This window comes from Sinocyclocheilus anshuiensis, unplaced genomic scaffold, assembly GCF_001515605.1.
Source record: "Sinocyclocheilus anshuiensis isolate Anshui unplaced genomic scaffold, SAMN03320099.WGS_v1.1 scaffold2209, whole genome shotgun sequence".
In the NCBI taxonomy this organism is placed as follows: domain Eukaryota; kingdom Metazoa; phylum Chordata; class Actinopteri; order Cypriniformes; family Cyprinidae; genus Sinocyclocheilus; species Sinocyclocheilus anshuiensis.
The window spans coordinates 39,820-47,706 of NW_015552728.1; the positions used below are offsets into that span (position 1 = coordinate 39,820).

The following is a 7,887-nucleotide window of genomic DNA, read 5'->3' on the forward strand; positions in this document are numbered from 1 at the left end:
CTTTCATTTAATAGCATTAGAGCTGCTCCATTGCAGCGGCTTAGTACTGTAATCACGCGCTTTGCTGTAATAATGCTGGGAACCACTCGAATAATCGCTCAACCCACTCTGCGTGCTTTGCTTATCAGCTCGCACACGACAGCTATACAGATATACTGTACAGTATACTACTAATACTGAATTTTAACATTATATTCATTGCATACATATACTTCGTAGACATCCTTAATCTCTAATAACCATTCTTCTGTCTGTTGTTCTCTTGTCGGTGTTTCTTTGTCTGAATACGGCACTTATCGCATGCTGTGTGATATCGGCGTTTGGTATCAGGGCATTTTAACGAGTACGAGTACAAGTACAGAAGCTCAGTATCAGGCCCGATACCGATACTGGGTATCGGTGCATCCCTATTCGACCTCTACCCCAAATCAATATTAAGGATTTTCTTCCAATAGTTCGTGCATCATGAACAGTGAGTGATCTGCCTGCTACAGTATTTTTCTCTGTGCGTCTGTCTTCACGGGCGTTTACAGACTTCATATTTTCACATAAATGACATTTTGGAAAACAATTGCATTGCGACGCAGTTTGTTCAAGTCCAGAATAGAGACAAGTTGCTTGCAATAAGACAAAAAACGGGACTATGAAAAACAGTGCATACCGCAGGAACGGTATAACGAAAAATATTAGCGGTTTTGAAACCGTGACATTTTCAAATCGCGGTATACCTTGAAACCGGTAATCGGCCCATGCCTAGTTACTACACAATAAAAAAACATTAAAACCATTGTTACTTTTTTTGAAGCAAGTTTGTTAAATGCTGTCCTTCCGCTAAAAAATAGTTCCTGACAGCAACAGTAAACTGCAAGAGAATGTTCCGAACATGCCTCATCTAATGGAGCTTAAATAAAAACAGAGAATAGGAGCTCTTATCCGCTGTGTCATTTTTTTAACACCATATATGATATTTTCTCACACACATAAAAAAACGCAACGCACACGCACTGCAGACGGAGTATGTGTGAAACAGGCTTTAGTTTAAAACAGACCGATTTGCGGCACAGCACGAGTTTGCAAGAATGATTACAGTGTAAACTGATGGACATACAGAATCATACCTGAAACAGAAAACTAATAAATACAGTAATATTCCCTCCTCACTTCGGAAACTGTAGGCTTCCACACACATCAACACATCTCCACATGAGAAGCGTATCGTCAAATCTCTGTGACCATACATCGTCGTATCGATGTATCGAGCACAGCACGACTCTATGCACACCTTGGCTACAAATACTAATTCTGCTACTGTTAATTAGCTTAAACTAATTTGATGAAATTAAAACATGGATGGTAATAGGCGAGCTCTAGCCAAAAAAATTGCTGCATACACATTATTCCCCCCACTACTGAAATTCCCCCATCTACTAGTGGTTTCTGCTTAGTCTTAAAGGCTGGCTGAATAATTCTGACCTAAAATGTAGCACATCAATTCTATTATGTCAGACACTCAGTCTCTCTCTCTTTGCATATATGTGAGAGAAACAGCACTCTCAGTCAATCAACACACTAGAGTTTACAGTGCGTCAAATATGCTGAGCATCCATTGATATCAATAGGAATAAAGAGTTCACCATGCTGTAAAGAACACAGACAGTGAAACTCAAGCGCTCAGTCAGAGTGTTCAAGTGTAGGTCTGTGAAATTAACTCAATCACTAGTGAGTTATTATTTTAATTATTTATTAGCCAGTGGCTAACGATAGATATTATTAAGTTGCCCAGCGCACAATTTAGTAAGTGATTTACTCCAATGTAGATGGTTGTGAATCTAGTTTCTACCTACTGAATTTTGGATTAGATCGGATGCAGTCGTGTCCATTTAGGATCGGAGTCTACTTTCTGCATCTTTCTGCATGCGTGAATGTGTGTCGATAGATCTGGACACGTCACAACGGGTTATTTCTGTCAGACATATCAACTCTCATTCCAAAACACACAGCGGCAGCTCAGCATCAGTGTCTGGACAAAAAAAGACGTCTCAAGGACAGATCTGTTTTGACACATTAGTGGGAGTGGTTCAGGATGAGGAAGCTCAATGGGGAGGAGACTGAGACATAATGAAAGTGTGAGGCAGACACAAGGAAAGACAGGTGACCTCGCTAAGCCTCTTGAATAGAGTGTTTGCAGGCAGCAGTGGGCAGACTAGAGCCTCACACTGACTGCTGGCTGCATGCCATCACAGGGTTAATTTTAGTTCTCGTCATGCCTGGATTACAAGGACAAAGTATGAATCAGGGGTGCCATCAAAGGCTGGGGAGATTATCATGGAGCTAAAGGAGGTATGAGGGATCAGAGCCACTCAAGCTGTTTTTCTAGTGTTCACACCACAGCATGCAGCTCTGTTTGGGAAATATAATAGCAAATGAAACCAGTCACTAGGACTGCATGATTTGGGGAAACATTTTTCCAATAAAAAATTGTGACAGCTATTTCAAAAGTGAAAAAAAAAAGAAAAATCCAGGTTTAATGTGCTTGTTTGTTAGGAGTGCACAACTTGGCCAAAATTGTGAGATTATATATCAGTATAGCTATAAAATAAGAATTGTTTCTTCTTCTTCGTCTTATTATTATTATTATAATGTTATAGCCATACTAACATATAACTGATATAAATGATATATAAAACTGATAATTGTCCACTTCTAACAAACAAGCACAGAAAACATGGATGTTTTTAAAAATAATAATATAATTACTAAAAAATATAAATATTTCTACTATAACTACTAATACTATTATAATATATAATACTAAATATTTTTATATATAATAATACTACTTATATTTTGCATTGCAACTCTAAAATTACAATAGTAATATTTATTATAATTTCTATTATAATATATAATTTCTTAATTTTTTAACGTTAAACCACTGAATTTTAATTTTGACAAAACTGCAATGCAGGGAGTCCTTAAAGCTTCTCTTTTATTGATAAGCACCTGTCATTACTGTAAACCCTAATGCTCAGAATAACTAATTGGTTTGGGTAAGGCAAACTTATATTAAACAAATTGATTCAAACTAATGAACCTTGATCAGCCTTCAGAACTTTTTTCTTTTGAATTCATGAAACTGACACATTTTAAGTAATCTGTGTACATGCAAGTAGTCTATATAGTGGTAGTCTCTTTGTTAATTACATTAGCACAGGTGTGCTTTTTAAGACATAATAATACTGCTATGATGCAATGGAACTTAGGGGAAGTCGTGGCCTAATGGTTAGAGAGTCGGACTCGTAACCCAAAGGTTGCGGGTTCGAGTCTCGTACCGGCAGGGATTGTAGGTGGGGGGAGTGAATGTACAGCGCTCTCTCCCACCTTCAATACCACGACTGAGGTGCCCTTGAGCAAGGCACCGAACCCCTAACTGCTCCCCGGGCGCCGCAGCATAAATGGCTGCCCACTGCTCCGTGTGTGTGTTCACTGCTGTGTGTGTGCACTAAGGATGGGTTAAATGCAGAGCACTAATTCCTAGTATGGGTCACCATACTTGGCCACATGTCACGTCACTTTCACTTTCAACTGTTTGAGTCAGCCTTATCAAAACTTCAGTTTATGTACAAAGAACATGCTTGCGTATTACAAAATCAAAATATAAAGTTCTACTAACTTAAAATATTTTGTAGAGGCCGACCGATATATCGTTTTGCCGATATTATCGGCCGATATGAGCCTGTCACCGATATATCGGTATCGGTGAATATGCCGCCGATATGCCGTCGATATTAAATTTTTTTTTACAGAACATATAATGCAGATAAAATGCTTGAAATGGTGTAATTACTTAGTTTGTCCAGCAGAGCGCGCTCCATTGTTTGCTACTGGCAACCTGGATGAAACAACGAATGTTACAGTATTCACTGTAGTTGTCCGCTAGTAAAAACATAGTTTTATCAGTCATTATCCGTGTATGCCATTGTTTTGCGTTTACTACATTTCAGTGAATCAGGAGGCGCTGGCTGGTGTGAGTGAGTGGAGGCGGGGCTAATTTGCATATGCATAGATCAGCGTATAGTAAATGAGGCAAGGGTGTAGAGTTGCATTCAAGCTATTTTAAGGAGTGAGAAAATTATTTTCACAAGAAAAAACATTTAAATATGTCATTTTGATGATCAAAGATAAGTTTTAAGGGATAAAATATTTGACTACAGGGGGACTTTAAGAAAAGAAGGCTGTTTAGACATACATAAACACGGTTGATCACAGTGAGGGTCTGCAAGATGACCACTAGACTCCACAGATCCCACTGCATATAGAGCATCCAATACCCTCCCAAACAGCTCACTAAAACATAGGGGTGTGCGATATTGACAAAAAATTATATCTCGATATTTTATGGGATTTTATCGATAACGATAATTAGACAATATTTTGCTGAGTGTGTTATTGTGCTGGTACCTTAAGGCTAAAACATGATTAGGGTGCTCGGCATGTGACTAAATTACTTACAAATGCATGTGTATAAAAATAGTCTTATAGTATCAATGCCAATTTACACAGGTGCAGTCAGTGCTAGATCCTAGTGTGAAGAATTTAAGGGTGTAGAAGCCATATTTGTATTGTTATTAAAGGTTTTATTTAGTTTTATGTTTTCTTAGTGTGCTCCTCCTACAGGTAATGAGGGAAATCTGGCTATTAGATTTGTGACAGTGAGAAAATTTTCCCACCAGTTAATCGAAATGATTTTAATTACTTATTAGCCAGTGGCTAACGAGATACATAATTTAGTTGCCCAGCGCATACTTTAGTTGCATTTGTAAGTGATTTACTCCAATGTAGATGGCTGTCAATCTAGTTTCTACTTACTGGATATGAGATTAGATCGGATGCAGTCGTGTCAATTTAGGATCGGAGTCTACTTTCTGCATGCGTGAATGTGTGTCGATAGATCTGTGTGATAACACAGGTAATACCGGTATCACCGGGGGTGGGGTTCGTTGGGCTTTTAAATAGCTTATAAATGCCCGTGCGCACTTTCGAATTAGCAGCAATTCGGCGTCAATTGCTTGAATGGACAACAACAAAATGGTACAATGACAAACTCACTTATGCTATATTAAACATAGAACTTTAGTTAACAAACCGAAGAAAAATCCACCATGCTACAGGCCTAATATAAAAGAAGTAACTTGCACAAAGTTTAAATATATATAAAAAAACACAAATAAATAAGAAACATAGAACGTTTATTAGCAAAACGAATAAGAAAGCTTGGAGGCACAGCATACACCTTGATGTAAAATAAAATTACATAAAGTATACACAATATACACAAAATATAAATTACACAAGGTTTAAATACAGTAAAAATCTACAAACGCTGTGGAACCAAATAAATAAGAAACGAATGTTAAAAAAATGCTTACAAAATCGCCTTAGAGCTTTTTCAAAATCCTAAATATTGCCAAACAGGTGCTTTTGCATTTCATTTCGAAACTAAGTCTTAATCTTTAATGGTAGTGTCTGTTCTTTAACTGTACTAATTGATTTTTTTCTATAAAAAAATCAAAATGACGGTGGGGGCGGTGGTTCAGTGACGTAACCGGTGTTGTGGCTTAACACCAGTAACACCTTCAACACCGACTATCGCCGCATGCCTACTGGCTATAAATCTGCATTTCCAATCCAGAGGAGGGTGCTGATACGAGAAACAGACCCTGATTGTGAGCAGCGTGGAATAAGGACACTTTTGTGTGACTTGTAATGCCTTTTTTAAATGCACTTTTCCACCAAAATAAAAGCTTGAGGTTTTAACTTTTTACTTTGTTTAGTTTGGTCACTGAAAGGAAGTTGGAACTCTCAATTTTGCTTTTTCAGAGTGCACCCAGATTGATTGCAGTAACAAGGTTAATGCACAGTCTCACAAAATCCTGTGGGAAACAGTTAACCTACATAAGTTACTCCAGTTGTGTGGAGTGTGAAATGCTTGCAAAAAGATGACAGAATGCACTTTAAAACATTAAAAAAACAACAACAACTTAGCACTTGATATACTAAGCACCTAAAGAAACTTATGAATTGCACTTCGTTCTTTTTTCATATTATTATTTTGGTTATCTGAATATCACATCATTCATCATTGTGCTAATTTACATAAGTGTACATAGATGTAATAATGGTACTGAAAGAACTTTAGAAGTTGGCAGACTGCACTTTGTTTTGACACTGATTTGTATCTTTTTCTTCACCGTGTTATATTAGTTCATTTAAATGTGGCAGATTATGGAGCAGTAAGAGCACTATAGGTGCTTTCACACATACAGTCTTATCCAGAAAATAACTGATAAATTCCCTTTTAGAGATCATGTGTGGACACAACAGGACCTTCTGAAAAATGCCAGTAAATTAGCAAATCAATAAAACGCTGCTGCTTTTGAACATCATATATTTTGTATTAATTTACAGTAATTTACTGGGTTTATTATTTCTATTATTTTTTTTTAACTGTGAGATTTTGCAGTAAAAATGCAACATTTATATGTGCTTTGTAACATCAGCTGTGTCATTCCATGTCAACTCAACCAGTGGTCTATGGCTCTAATTTTTTATTTTTGTCATTTTTTTCTGAAGTAGGATAAACATGTACATAATATACTAAATGCCATGGATGAATATTTACAGAGTAATCCACTATATTGTAGAGGGGGGTCAAAACGTAAATTTTCACCTGAGATTTGGAGACTGTCATGATCTGTGCTATAGGAGGAGCGCGGAACAAGGAACAAGGAGACGTGGAGTACATAAACAGTCTTTAATCCTGGGAATGACAGGGGAATTTCACAACATCCAACAAGTAGAACCGACAAAGGAAGACTACACAGACTGGGGCTAATAAACACAGGGTAATCAGGGGAACACAGGTGCATGGAATCATAATCAAATTAACACAATTAGCACGAGGAGAAACTGGGTCACGGGGAGCAAAACACACACAGACAGTCCAGAACCCTGACAGAGACAAACTACAGGGGGGTAAAAATGCCATCTTGGGCAGCATCATTATTTTATTTTTCCACAGAGATTGGTAGGTCTATTAGTAAATCTGTTGACTTTAGTCATCTTTGTTGCATTATACGCCAATGGTGACAGTTCAAAAATGGGAAAAAAACACTTTTCAAGTTTTTTTCTCCAAAGTTTGCATAACTGTAACTCAATAAGTATTAAAGACATCTTAATGCCCTTTTAGATTTTGGGTATTAACAAACTTTCCTTTTGGCATCTTCATTTTTAAGGCCCTGTATGGTTCCATACTAGTGATTAGAGCCCGACCGATATGGGTTTTTTTGGGGCCGATACCGATACCGATATTAGGGAATTAAAAAAAAAGGCCGATACCGATATATCGCCCGATATTCTTTGTGTATATTATAGTGCAGTACCAGTCAAAAGTTTGGACACTTTCCCATTCGTGTGTCCAAACATTTGACTGGTACTATATATAGAATACAGTATATACATAAACAGAATATATATACATAAACACATTTTTTGCAATGATCACTCAAATGTGGTGATCAAACACTTATAATGGTGACAGAGATATGTAAGGGCATTTAACAATTTAACAATAAACTTAACTATCCAAAATGAGTCTGACATCAGTGCACTGAACAGTAAAGTTGAAGTTTATTCAACTTTAATTCAATTCAATTCCATTCAACTTTATTCCGTTAAAGTTTATTTCACTTCGAAACATTCATTCACGGATTTGCGCTACTGTCTTCACACACAGACAAAACTTACTAGAGAAGTGACATAATATACACCTGTGTAAATAAATACAATTTAAATTCACATCTCACAAACTTTACCGCCCTTTAAATG

General features: G+C 37.0%; 1 protein-coding gene across 3 annotated transcripts in view; it reads right to left on the minus strand.

The window, feature by feature from the left end:
• Positions 1 to 7,887, minus strand: part of ip6k1 (inositol hexakisphosphate kinase 1) — a 52,551-nt gene that overhangs the window by 25,688 nt on the left and 18,976 nt on the right. For 2 of the 3 annotated variants that reach the window (XM_016459546.1, XM_016459545.1), the window contains exon 1: positions 1,845 to 2,041. The exons of the other annotated variant lie outside the window; for it this stretch is intronic. The gene's annotated coding sequence lies outside the window, so the exon portion shown is untranslated. Of the gene's footprint in view, positions 1 to 1,844; positions 2,042 to 7,887 lie in introns of those variants that run through there. 3 annotated transcript variants of the gene reach the window in all.